Source organism: Opisthocomus hoazin, chromosome 3 (assembly GCF_030867145.1).
Source record: "Opisthocomus hoazin isolate bOpiHoa1 chromosome 3, bOpiHoa1.hap1, whole genome shotgun sequence".
Lineage (NCBI taxonomy): Eukaryota > Metazoa > Chordata > Aves > Opisthocomiformes > Opisthocomidae > Opisthocomus > Opisthocomus hoazin.
Window position 1 is genome coordinate 101,757,189 of NC_134416.1, and position 14,339 is coordinate 101,771,527.

General features: G+C 37.2%; 1 long non-coding RNA gene across 2 annotated transcripts in view; it reads left to right on the forward strand.

Moving 5' to 3' along the window:
• The window catches only part of LOC142360901 (uncharacterized), a 79,275-nt gene that overhangs the window by 42,476 nt on the left and 22,460 nt on the right, over nucleotides 1-14,339 (forward strand). For both annotated transcript variants that reach the window (XR_012763532.1, XR_012763533.1), the window contains exons 2-3: nucleotides 12,276-13,185; nucleotides 14,033-14,199. This is a non-coding gene — a long non-coding RNA (uncharacterized LOC142360901). The remainder of the gene's footprint in view (nucleotides 1-12,275; nucleotides 13,186-14,032; nucleotides 14,200-14,339) is intronic.

Consider the following 14,339-nt stretch of genomic DNA (forward strand, 5'->3'; position numbering starts at 1 on the left):
TGGAACAGCTGTTTTATGAGGAGATATGGTATCTGTGACATTTTAAAGTTATGTCAAGGACATATCAGCACAGATAGGCATTTCTTATACATAAGTATAAATCCAGCACATTTAACATTATTTAAAGCAGAACAAAATCAAGTGCTTTCTTCTCCATACCTACCAAGCTGTACTGTGTTAATAATTTACACTCTCATCTGTATTAGACTCACTTTTACTATGTTGGAAGGACATTGTGAAGCTTTAGCTACTGTTACCTTTTTTCAATCAGTTAAAATGAAAAGTATTTTGGGGAATTTATTGCTGTTGTAATATACACAGGAACTTCTGGAATTAAACCTACATAAATACTTAGAACGAAAAAGCATTAGAAGAAGAAAAATCTCACAAAACTTCAAGACATCACAAAGCAGAGAAATGTAACTTATCCCACCTCCACTAGACTTGTCTTACTTTTCATGACATCTGGATGATCTGTCTGTGAGGCAGGTCATACTGTTCTAGGCATACAAGTAACACTTGGTATTTCAACATTTTAAATTCTTATTACATGAAAAGTCTATTGAGGGCCAAGAAAACACTGATGTTGGAAAAAGGAATATCTACAGTCTCATTTCCCTCTCATTTTTGTGCTGTTATCACCTTTCGCACCATTGTGTTTCCCATTTATATTCTCTCTCTTTCCTGCTTTGTTCTCTTTTCCTGTTTGTTGGCCCCTAACGTACTTTGATCAGCTTTGCTGTTGTGAAACTTCAGAAGTATTTGTAAAGACCAATTGAAAGGAAAACAGATGTTCAAAACCTCACTCATAAACAGACAAATTAAGACAGTGTTCAAGATTGTTTCTGTATAATATTTTCCTTTGAGGCATTTTCTATGTTAGAAAACACCAGACCAATTATGAGGGTGAAGTATCACCAACTCTCATGCAAGCATCCACTAAAGACATAGTATATTCATCCAGACAAAATTAGTCAAAACATTTTCTTTGATGAAAACCCTGGAGAAATATCTTCAAGATATCAAATGTGCAAGAAAGTTAGCACTGAACACCCAAACATGTAAAAAGATTGTGGTGGAAATGCTAATTATGAGACGTCATAGAATGCTTGTTTCAGTACCCTAGCCAAGCTCCATTTTGAGCTTTATGCCAGCTAAATCCATTGGTCACACAAATGAAAAACACGACAAAAAAAAATTTCTTTAGAACTACAGTTTAAAACTTTAAAAGAAAGTGATAGGTGCTTCAAAAGATGAAACACAGTCCTTCAGCTCAATGTAAATAAACAACACAAAACACAAAAAACCTAGGAATTTTTCTTTTCTTCCTTGAGACATAATTGCTGATATTTAGATTATGCAACATTATTGCTTTATTGAAACAACACAAAAAAGCTCAAAATTACACTCTTACTGCCCATGCACATTAGGACACATAATTTTTAAAAACATACATTCTTCATCAGTTTTGACAAAATTGGAAGAAGTGACAACCAAGTTCTCTCATTATAGGGAATGATCTAATACCTGTGCAACCGCCCAGTCCACCTTACTCCTCCTAAAGTAAATGGGAACTCTTTATTTGGAAGGACACTTGTTATATAAGTAAAAAATGACAGCTAGCTGAACTCAGAATTAGAAATTTAGTACTACAAGACTATCTCTATAACTTGGCTGAAGCTGAAGTTATATATTCCTGGGCTGTATTTAAAAAAAAAAAAACCAAAAACAAACACTTATATTTCTCTGCATTTACATATTTTCTTTCATTCAGTACAGAAATAACAGGATTCCTAGCTCAAAAATAAACCCCAAAAAGTAGCTAAGAAGAAATGACACACTATTTTTTTAATTTTTTTTGACAGCATATCCCCCTTCTTTCTCAGTCCACTTTAAAATCTGATACTAACTCCGTTTCATCATGTTTTTCCTGTGTCCTGTCTTTGAAGGATGAAGGTAAACATGGCTCCAAATTCCTTAAAGTATTCCCCCAAGTGATTTTACTTTAAAAGAAATGAAAACACTGGGAACATTTCCAGGTACAGTTACAACTCGTAGTCCTCATATAGCACAAACAATCAAAGACAACACAGCAAAGGAATGGCAGATTAATTAAGGGAAAGCCCGATTAACAGAACTAGCCAAGACTACTGTTTAATTTTCACAAGGTTTCCCTTTACCCCTTCCCCAATAGTGCTAGCTTACACATCTGATGATTTTGTCCTAGTACCACCACAAATTCTGTGCAAATACCGCCGCATGGTGAACTCTCATCAGCTTCACCATGGGGACTTAGAAGAGCTGTATTGACATGACCAGTGTGGTGATGGGAACACATTGCTGTGGTGCACAAGCAAACACTGCAATTGAAACAAGTGGTCGTGACATTATGCCCTAAAAACCTGACCAAATAGTACCTCACCTACAGTAAGAGTTTAGGTGTTGTGTTATATCTGACAGCTATCTCCTCCAAAATTACTGCAACAAGTTCACTCACTCTATGACAGCCTTATTACATGCTACACAAACACTCACACAAATATATAAAAATTACAGAAAAATAGTTCAACAGAACATATTAGTGAGGAGAACCCAGATCCATGAATCACCAGAAATGAGAAGGAATTGGAGAAGAAGGAGGAAAAAGGAAATTACAACTTGTCTTCCTTTTCTCAGCTATTAGACATATCTTTTCATGGTTAAAAATTTCAGTGGACTACTTCAGCAAAATTAGGTTCTTAGAAAAATTAGAAAAAACCTGGCAAGTAGGTAGGAAACAATTGCTTATAGATTGTGACAGAGGACTTTGCCTAGCTACTTTCCCTCTGTTGTTTATTATCTACTGTCTAGAGTATGGCCCTAAGGGAACAATTAAGACTTGGATTTATTAATACTCCCTCTTACATTTTCATTAAGTAATAATTTAGATTACAAAAATGATGTAAATAGACACAATAGTCCTTCTTTTCCTTAAGATAATTATTTCATCTTTGAACTCTCACAGGAAATTTTTCTGTTGACTTCAATGAGAATAGAAGTAAGTCACAAATCCATGATGGCACTCTGATTTTAATCCCTTGATGCACCAAACACTGACATGTGAGGACAAAAACAAAATCCTTTTTTTTTAAGCAAGAAAGCATGCAGGAAATAATAAATTTTGTCTCTATTTCAGTACTAAACAAAAGTCAATCAAATGGTTTAGCATTGTATTAATCAGCTTAAATTAAAAAAAAAAAAAAAAGAACAATATACAGGTAAAAGTAATGCCCCCAAAACAAGAAGCACCATATTGGCTTTTCAAATGATAAGAAAAATTATTCAATCAGAATAGGAGCTATTATACTGAATGAAAAAACGAGTCCATGAGCTACTGCCCTACAGTTGTCTGTACCTACAGCTACCCTAGCTGGAGCTAATTCTGCATCACAGCTTACTGCAATTATTGAACAACCACAGTAGAAACAATAGCAAGCACAGCTAGAATAGCAGGAGAGTCATGGAGCGGAATATAGGCATTTTCCACTGTAAATCCTATTAAGAATTAGTTTCCCTGTATGTATATGCCCGGAGATTCCTGGACTGCATTGATTATAACTTACTTATCCAAAAGACAGAGGAGCCCACAAGGAGAGGTGCTATGCTGGGCCTGGCTCTCACCAACAAGGAGGGGCTGGTAGGGAATGTGAAGCTCAGGGGCGGGCTTGGCTACAGAGACCACAAGGTGGTGGAGTTCAAGATCCTTAGGGCAGCAAGGAGGGCGTGCAGCAAGCTCACTACCCTGGACTTCAGGACAGCAGACTTTGCCCTCTTCAGGAGTCTGCTTGGTGGAACACCAAGAGATAAAGTCCTGGAGGGAAGAGGGGCCCAGGAAAGCTGGTTAATAGTCAAGGATCACCTCCTCCAAGCTCAGGGTGGAATCAAGGACAGGTAGCCTGAAAGGAATACAGAGAAATTGTCTGAGCAGCCAGGATCAGGTTAGGAAAGCTACAGTTCTGACAGAATTAAACCTCACCAGGGATATCAAGAGCAACAAGAAAAGCTTCTGTAGGTACGTCAGTGATAGAAGAAAGGCTAGGAAAAATGTGAGCCCTCTCTGGAAGGAAATGGGCGACCTGGTTAGCAGGCATATGGAGAAGGCTGAGGTACTCAACGACTTTTTTGCCTCAGCCTTCACTGGCAAGTGCTCCAGCCACACCACCCAAGTTGCAGAAGGCAAAGGCTGGGACTGGCAGAAGGAAGAACTGCCCACTGCAGGAGAAGGTCGGGCTTGAGACCATCTAAGGAACCTGAAAGTGCACAAGTCCATGGGACTTGATGAGCTGTATCCAAGGGAACTGGCAGATGAAGTTGCTAAGCAACTATCCATCATGTTGGAGAAGTCGTGGCACTCTGGTGAAATCCCTGGTGGCTGGAAAAAGGGAAACATGACTTCCATTTTTAAAAGGTTAAAAAGGAAGACCCGGGGAACTACAGGCCAGTAAGTCTCAGCTCTGTGCCCAGCAAGATCATGGAGCAGATCCTCCTGGAAAATATGCTAAGACACAGGAGAAGAAAGAGCCAACATAGCTTCACTAAGGGAAAATCATGCCTGACAAACTTGATGGCCTTCTACAATGGGATTACAGCATTGGAGGACAACAGAAGAGCAACTGAAGTCATCTACCTGGACTTGTGCAAAGCATTTGACACCTTCCCACAAGACATCCTTGTCTCTAAGTTGGAGAGACATGGATCTGATGGATGGACCACTCAGTGGACAAGGAATTGGCTGGATACTCTAAGAGATGCGGTCAATGGTTCGATGTCGAAGTGGAGACCAGTGATGAGTGGCGTTCCTCAGGGGTCTGTATTGGGACAGGTGCTGTTTAACTTCTTTGTCGGCGACATGGACAGTGGGATTGAGTGCACCCTCAGCAAATCTGCCAGTGACACCAAGCTGTGTGGTACAGCGGACAAACTGGAGGGAAGGGATGCTGTCCAGAGGGACCTTGAGAGGCTGAAGGGCTGGGCCTGTGCAAACCTCATGAAGTTCAGTAAGGCCAAGTGCAAGGTGCTGCACATTGGGTTGGGTCAATCGCAAGCAGAAATACAGACTGGGCAGGGAATGGATTGAGAGCAGTTGATGAGAAGGACTTGGGGTTGTTGGCTGATGAGAAGCTCAACATGACCCAGCAATGTGCGCTCGCAGCCCAAAAGGACAACCATATCCTGACTTGTGTCAAGAGAATTGTGTCCAGGAGGTCAAAAGAAGTGATTCTGCCACTCTGTTCTGCTCTGCTGAGACTCCACCCGGAGTCCTGCATCCAGCTCTGGAGCCTTCAGCACAGGAAAGACATGGACGTGTTGGAGTGGGTCCAGAGGAGGGCCACAAAAATGGTCAGAGGGCTGCAACACCTCTCCTATGAGGAAAGGCTGAGAGAGCTGGGGTTGTTCATCCTGTGGAAGAGAAGGCTCCAGGGAGAACTTATTGCAGCCTTCCAGTAGCTGAAGAAGGCCTACAAGAAAGCTGGAGAGGGACTTTTTACAAGGGCATATAGTGACAGGACAAGGGGTAATGGCTTTAAACTAAAAGAGTAGATTTAGATCAGATAGAAGAATGGAATTCTTTACTATGAGGGTGCTGAGGCACTGGAACAGGTTGTCCAGAGAAGCTGTGGATGCCCCCTCCCTGGAAGTGTTCAAGGCCAGGGTGGGTGGGGCTTGGTCTAGTGGAAGGCATCCCTGACCATGGCAGGGAAGTTGGAAGCATATGATCTTGTAGGTGCCCTCCAAGCCAACCATTCTGTGATTTTGTGATTCTGTGTGTATATCTAGTATGCTTAGTGTGAGTCGACAGAAAAAGTTTTATGAGCTACTTTATTTTACGTAATGGCACAATGTCTCTCGTGAGTAAAGTTCCTGATGTTGTGCATAGTCTCTGGAGAGCGTTAGGTGCTTTAAAATGGCAGCTCTAGAAATGCTTAGGTTGAACAGTGAGTCGCTTAAAGTAGGTAAAAGCAAAGCTGTAAGCATAAAGCGCTATCAGGTTGTTTCTCTGTGGCTGAAGCAACTCTTACCAAGGATTTGGAAGCCTCTCCTCTAGCAGTTCTTTCAAAGAACTGCAGAAGGCGGTTCTCTAGAAAAACACAACTGCAGGAGGAAGAACCTGAGACTTCTGTCCTTAGTAGTTAGGATCCTCAAGTAGACATTTTCTATTTTTTCTGTTAAAATGAAGGAATTATAATCTCTATTCCCCAAAATTGTCTTCCTTAGTCAGTAACTTATCTTGTCCAAAATGAAATAACTTCCGATCTCTGTTTATAAAGTGGTATATTAAAAAATAGCATTTTCTTGTGGAAGAGGACAGAGAGAGCATGAAGTAATGTAACATATGTAGGCATATGTATCTAGCATCCTGTATCCCAGTGGTTAACATCCACTCAAAAAAATTGTTTTTTGCAGACAAAACTGAATCTAAGATTTGCTTTTTCAATTGCTAGGTTAATCACAAGAGATAAAAAAAATTAAAAAAAATAAAAAAAAAGAAGCTCTGGTACCCATACTAGCTCTTCATTTAGATCTATTTGGAAAAAAAAAAAATTACAACTTGCTGACAGGCTGGGTTTCTTAAGCTTTATGCTTGTCTGTTAGATCAAGATTCTTACAAGATTTACATGAAAAATGCCTAGTTCCTGGATTCTGAGTTAGTCACAAATCAGAAAAAGGGCTTTCCGTTCCTGGCAGTCCTGGCTGTATTTATCACACATACTTGTTTCCTGAGAGCTTGAAAGTAAATTATGACATTTCATAGTGAGACTGAAAACTATTCTGAAAAGGATTGTGTAATTGTACTTTTGGACTCAAGTGCCTCAGCCCTACCTAAGACTTTAATTCTGCTCTTTTCATTTTTATTCTGCTTAGTAAGCATCAAGTGTCCAAGAGTCCGATTTTTCTTCATTGTGTTCTGAGTCTTCATTTTACTGCAATCCTGTCTTGCAGCCAGAGCATCTGAATTGACATAAAGCATTGCCAGATAATTCTTGAAAGGAAATTTAATTTTAAATACAAAAAATATTTACTTTTCAAAATGGGTTTTATTCTGATATTCTTCTCTGTGCTGAGGATATTAAAAGTAGACTTGGTTTTTATTTCTTCTCCTCAATAATTGTTGATACAATCTACCTTCCTCAAACAGTATTCCTGAATATTTCACATCTAATATTAAAATGGGAAAAGAAAGGGTACACATCTCCTTTCCTCTGTTGAGTATGTTCAGTGCCTCTATAACACCCCTTCTTTTTTTTTTTTTTTTTTTTGCTTTAAAACAAAACTAATATTTCACCATCTGGTATGTTGTACAAGTGTTTTAACTACATATGTTTTGCCTATACACATCTGTCACAAACACATTGAAAAGAACTGAAAAACCGTGGGATAATCTCTGCTCTTTAGAAGATCATGAACCATGGTACTGCCCAAGTAATCTTCCTTTATTTTTAAGAATGTTTATTACTTTTTGAACAATTTATAGTTGGAATGGCATGGAGCTGTCAAGGTTTGTATTGTTGTGTACAAAAATGTGGTCCTGATAAAATAATCAAAAAGTCACTGTGAAACATAGAAAACTATTTTCCCTGTACAGATCTTTCTAATTTTATGGTTTACACAAAACAAAACTGTGTATTGTAGTTTAAACTTCTGCTGGCTATTGCTTGGGATAACCTTAATTCTCTGCAGTAAGTGGGTGATACAACCAGCTGAAATCCGTGCACATTAAACCTCTTGGCTACAGCACACAATGATTTAGTCTTTAAGCTATTATGACTGGCAGATAATTCCTAAAACTACATCAGGGGAAGTATTATAATATAATACAATACCAACTACATGAATAAAAACCCTGAGTCTTTTCCATAGCACTGTACTTAAAGTGTTCTTCATAGATGAGTGTTTTTCCCTTTTGCTGCTTGGAATCATTATTTTTTCTTTGAATTTTTTTACAGCAGCTGATAGTCATTGATCAGAAACTAGCCAGTAATGATGCACCAGTAGCAAGACTTCTTTCTTTCCCTCCAGCAATCCTTTAAGTATCATACTTTTAAAGATTTATGATTTATTATATTTACACATTTCCTACAATAAGATATTTTAACAACACAAAGGAAGTAATAACATGCACATTTTTACATTATAGGCAGAGAGATTTGACAACATTCTCAGTTCTGCCACAAATATCCTGTGCTTTTCTGCTTTACATGCACACACAGTCACTTATCTGTGCTACAAAATAATGACTGTAAAGTTTTTTTTAAACTGAGAATACTGTATCTGGATTTGTCTTTAGATATGAGAACAAGAAGAAACATGGTACAGTGAACTGCTAGTCTGTGGTTTCCTCCACAGATAATAACATTGCTTTTTTTGTTTTGGATTCAAAATTATATCTACTGAAGATGCTCAAAAGTCAACATAAGCTGTTTTTTAACAACATTATTTCTACTGCTGCAAACTGTAAGCAACTTTTAAGACATTACCACCTACAGAAAAAAGTTACCCAAATCCAAGCCTTGCCACAAAATATGTGCAACTGTTCAGCTGTAATTTGTAGTAACTCTCAAATATCACACTGCTTTTAGATACAAGACCATAGGAATGACCTGACAACATGCATTCCGTGTCAAATTAAAATTATTAATGTAATTTATTTCCTCTCAATTCATATTCATAATTTGAACAAGAGTGAAAATATTGAACTTTTAACATTAATTAAAAAAGGAAAAAAAGAAGAAAGAAGCATTGAATACCATTGAGTAATCTGAGATACTCTCTGCATTCAATGAGATAGAGTGAACTTTTACAGTTGGAAGGTCAATATACCTTAATATAATGGCATTTTTAATAAATGAAAAAGTATTTTCTAAAATAAGGTTTTAGTCTTAGTCTAAATTTTATATCCCCTTTTTCTTTCATGGTATCTGACTAAAAGCTGAAAATAAATGAGTTCCAATAAATAATGTATATGTTCCAAAATAAAAACCAAATAAAATACATGACAGTATGGAAATTTTTCACTGGTATTCATATAGATAAATTCAATATTCAATGCACTGTAATGTGCCATCCTCAAATAAATTCCTGTAAAGTTCTCAGAGGCTACTGTCTTCCTTCAGTTCACCTGAATAATTCTTTACCATTTTGCTTTATGATGTTCATTTTAGAGAGAATTTTTTTTCCTAGTAACATTATCCCTGGAAAACAAAACAAGAATATCAGATAAAAGCAGAGACATATCCATAAAACCCTCTACTCCCTATGTCATGGAAAATGATATTCTAGAAATATTTTAGCATTTTGTTGCCATTTGTTTTTTTTTTCACTAAATGACCTGGTTGAGGGAGATTGCTTACCACTGTGAAAAGGCTTCCATAGAACTAATGTCACATATGAAACACATGTGTAGTTTTGTTCTTATATTGTGATTATAACTGATCAGGTTTCAGAGAAATGTTTATTTTTGTTATAAATATTTATTTATTATACATGAAATCTATAACAGCAAATGCTGCCTGTCCTGTTGGAAAGTATTCTAGTGATAGAAAGCTCCTGCTTCTGGTTTTGTAAAGCTGTAAGACATACGAACAACATTCCAAATCTGCTTCAAAGATCAATTTTGCTTTTTACTGAATTTTGGATTAGTGACATAGTGTGGGCGTTAAGTGAAAGAGATGGGAGAAAAAAGAATTAATTAATGGCACAAACCAACTCATAATATAAACACAAAAATCTGGCAGCAATTTTGACAACAACCCACATGTTGGGGTGTTCATGTCAACAGGTAAATCACTAAGCAGAGTACACAGGTAGCAAACATTATTTTATGTGTTACACAACTTCTATTTATAATGTATTGGATATTTTATATTAACAGTGCAGTTTATTGTTTAGGCCTGTAATTTTCTTGTGGATATCGTCATATAAGGGAAGTAGTGTGTATGAATGCAGTACAAAACCTAAAAGTGTTCAAGACCAGGTTGGACAGGGCTCTGAGCAACCTCATCTAGTTAGCCGTGTCCCTGCTCGCTGCCGGGGGGTTGGACTAGATGACCTCTAGGGGTCCCTTCCAACCCAAAACTTTCTATGATTCTATGATTCTATGATTCTAAGTTTATTTTTTATATAAAACAAAAAGACATGGTTTCTGGAAATTGCTGATATGAAGGCATCATTAGCTAGTATATTACAATAATGTGACTTGCTCTTTTTGTGTTTGGAGAGTTCATTATGCACTTAATGATCCTGACAAACTGTGGCTCTTGTTTTCCTCTGAAGGGAAGGGCGAGAAATAAGTAGCTGCATCTGATCTACATGGTGGTACAGAGTAGATTTATTTATGATAAAACAGCAATCATTTAAAATGGAAGGAGTTAATAAAATTCCCTTTCCTACAGTATTCCAATAGTTTTAAAAATCCATTTCTATTTGGTTAGCTCTTTTTATTCTTTAAGGCACTTTTTTAAAGAAAACAAAATTAGAGACCAAACTTCAGCCAAATCCTTATTGAACTAAAAGGAAGAAAAAAATATAGTGCTTAAAATTCATGATCCTTAAGCAGGCTTGAACACGAAATGCAACCTTATATAAACTAATCAGGCTTTCAGAATGTTCTATTACGTATTAGAAATCTGTTATTTTATATTTTATAGTCTAGGATTCTTTAAGATTTTGTTTTTATTGTTTTAAAAAAACAGACCCACAGGACATCCAATTTCAGCGGAAGCAGGGACATGAGACCGTCAATGTCTATTCATTGGTAGTGTTAGTGTAATAAATAATATGAAGAATGATATTAATTTATAATGAATTTGCAATCACACCTAGTTGTGCACTGTTAGTATATAGTGTTACAAACCAGGATCAAATACAAGCACTTTTGAGATTCAAGGGAAAGGTAAAATTACTGTAAAGCCCAAAGCTCCTAATTTAGTAGTTAGATGAACATAAACTTGCCTGTTGTTTGTGTTCAGTGCTGCACATGAACTTAGGTTGAACTCCTTGAAAAGTAGACAGACTTTTGCAGATTGTTGCAGTTTCAGTGTGAGTAGCGAGGGGCACAACATGTAGCCAATCAATTTATTTCTAGTAGACATCCAAATATTTTCTTATACAAGTAAATTATTAAGTATAATTAAATGAGTCATCTGTGCAACCCAACCATACGATCACCTGTCCCCTATCATTACTCACTATCAAAATACCACTCCTGACATACTCCTTCCTTACTGCAAACTACAAATATATTGTAACTCTTTTTATTTTCCTTTGCATCCATCTGTGTTCCTGTAATCTATTTTCTGAACTTCTATTATCCAACTAGGATATCAACATCATTAAATATAATATTTTTCCTATTTTCCATGGATTCACCAACAGATTTTGGCTTCTTTTAAATATTATTCTGGAGTTACAGATGCTTGGAATATACACCACCAATATTTTTAACACAGGGACATAAAGACCTTAAATTACATCATTATATTGCTTTCTGGAAGAAAATACTTCTCAATGGGGGATGATTTAGGATTAGTACAAAACATTATGTTAGATCATTGAAAGATCATTGAAAGATTTTCCCTTTCAGAAAGCAAAATGCAGATAGGCATTTTATCCACAGATTATAGCTTTGCATTTTGTTATACTTTATTGTTCATTGCAATTTATTTTGGATTTCTGCTTTTTTTAATAGTATTTCATTAAGATTTTCTAAAGCTAAAGGAGAAAGGAAAATTAAACACAATATTGTGGCCATATACTTATTCAAAAGGTTATTTTGGAGTTTATTAGCCAATTAAATATTCTATATTTTATTATTATAGTAAAAAAAAACCAACAAAAAAACATCAATTATGTTGTAACTGAAACTATCTTACCTCCCATGTACACTATTAATAAAAAGGCAGTGGAAAGGGTTTTATAAGTATCGATTACAGGTAAGGATCTGTAATGATTTTGTAAGAATTCATTAACTGTATTTGTATCATTTAACTGCAGCATAACAGATATGTTAATGAATGATTAAAGAAAACTTGCTCTAACTGCAGATACTGGGACTCATTCACGCTAATGAAAAAATAATCCACTTACTGTGGAATTTTTCCATTAAAGCTACATAGTCTTAAATTAAATTTTTAGACTAACTACAGCACAGTAAATTCTTGCATACTGCAATATTAGCCTATTGCATTAACAGTCTAAACCTGATGGATTATGCTTGTCATTCTTTTAATTTCTTTCAGGAGAACTGAAACCTGACGATTTCACGTTCTGCTTCTGGTCACAGCATATGCCTAATCCCCGACCAATATGGCAGATAACTAAAACAGTATAAGAATTTTTTGTCCTGGCTTGGCCTGCTTAAGAGCCGTGCATAGTCTACTTTAAGATCTACTGACTCACTACTGAATTGACTCTAACACAAAGGGTACACATGATGAGCTGACATAATTATTGCTATACCCTTCCTATAGACTGTTCAGAATATTTGAAGTGCAAAGTGACCAGAGTCCAGTACATATCATATTAACTTTGCTACTAACATGCCACAGCCTTTACACTGAGTTTGCAAAACTGAGGCTTGTCAGGCTTATTTTGTCTCAGCTTATGTTGACTCTCCTGGAGCTTTTTTTTACTTTGCTTAGCTCTAAGAATTTTTTTTTTAATGACTAGGTAGCTACTTCTGATTTATTTTATGCTTGTGGGTCAATGGCGTTGCTGGACTTGTCAATGACATGATCCGACTCAGGCGCCAAGAGCTGAGCAGTTAAAGGGAGCGATTGACTTGTGCTTATCTTATCAGACAGAAGAAAAGGGGGATAGCCCACCACTGTAAATCAACTAGTCTCCGGGACATGATGGAGGCCACGCAGTCAGAGGCTGCTTAAACATTTGGCCCCCCTGAGCACATAACCAAGATGCCTGCTCCATAGGGCTGAGTCCCACTTATGACGACACAACATTCCATGCCAAGAGCCAATCGACACATAATACCGACACATAATACCAACACATAACATGTCGCCAAAAGATTTTTAAATGTATAAAAACTGGCACTTGAAAACTCTCTTTGCGAGCCAAGCGAGAACTTCACCTGACGGACAGATCGACAGGCCTGAACCTCTCTCCCCCCCAAGAAAGGACGCCTTTCTGGTAAGAGTCACGCCTCTGACTTTGTCAGACATATCCCCGGGAACACATTGTTAACTAAAGCGCTAAACCATTACCTTGAGCTCCATTTTTGTCAATAGTGCATTTATCAATGTCAATCCTGAATCTGTGACACCTGTCGCTTGAATAAATTACCTATAGTTTCAACTTTGCGGAACTGTTTCAGTGAAAGTCCTTGCAAGGGCTCTGACAGGCAAGCTGAATCTGAGAAGTGGCTGCACACTTCACCCTTTAGACATAAACCGTTGACCAAGTCTGGGACTGGGAGTGGATCCAGCCGCACCTAGACTCCTATCCGAGAGAGAGTTCAGAATGCAAAGGGGTCTGCTCTGAACATTGTGACTCAATGGGAGGGCTTTCCTTTTGACGCTTCTCAGACTCCTTTACCCCTTTTAATGCGACAATACTTTACTTTATTTTTGCTTATTTTCCTAAGATATAAACTTTCTTTTATCAAATGGTAGTACCAACTACTTATTCTGTGCAGAATGAAATATATATTACTCTGATATAGTGCTATAGTGTAGAGGAATATAGATGCAATACTGGGGGCCTTGAAAGCTGGAGCACAGGATGCCATACAAAAGTGCAGGCATGGGGTGTAAAGAGAGGGGTCAAAAGCAGGCATTGGAGACCCCAGGGCTATAAAAACCCAGCAAATGTCAGTTAAAGAAAAGCAGACCTAGAGCTAAGAATAACCAGTCTTGGAGTAAGAAAACACAAGTATGTAAGATATGTAAAATTTACCATGTACAGTAAATTAAGTGGTAACATGGACCTGCAAAACTACATTAGCAAATGTACAAAAGTGACACAAACTGAATCCTAGGGTCAAGAGGAAGAAATCACCAGCATCATACCCCTCCCGGTGGAGGACTTAAGATGCTAACTTGCTCTACACCACAACCAAATTGAAGCTATCAACTGAAGGACCCAGCAGGACTGCGCAAGACTGAACAGAGCACCAGAAAAAGAGATATATACTAGGAATTGCAGGTATGTCTATTCTAAATGCATTATTAGCATTGAGACCTTCTGTAACTGTAGGATTCTTCATTTTCTGTTTTCTTTTCTTTTTTCTTTTCTGTGGTAATTAGATCTGGGCTAAAAAGAATTCGTTGATTAGATCGTTAAGA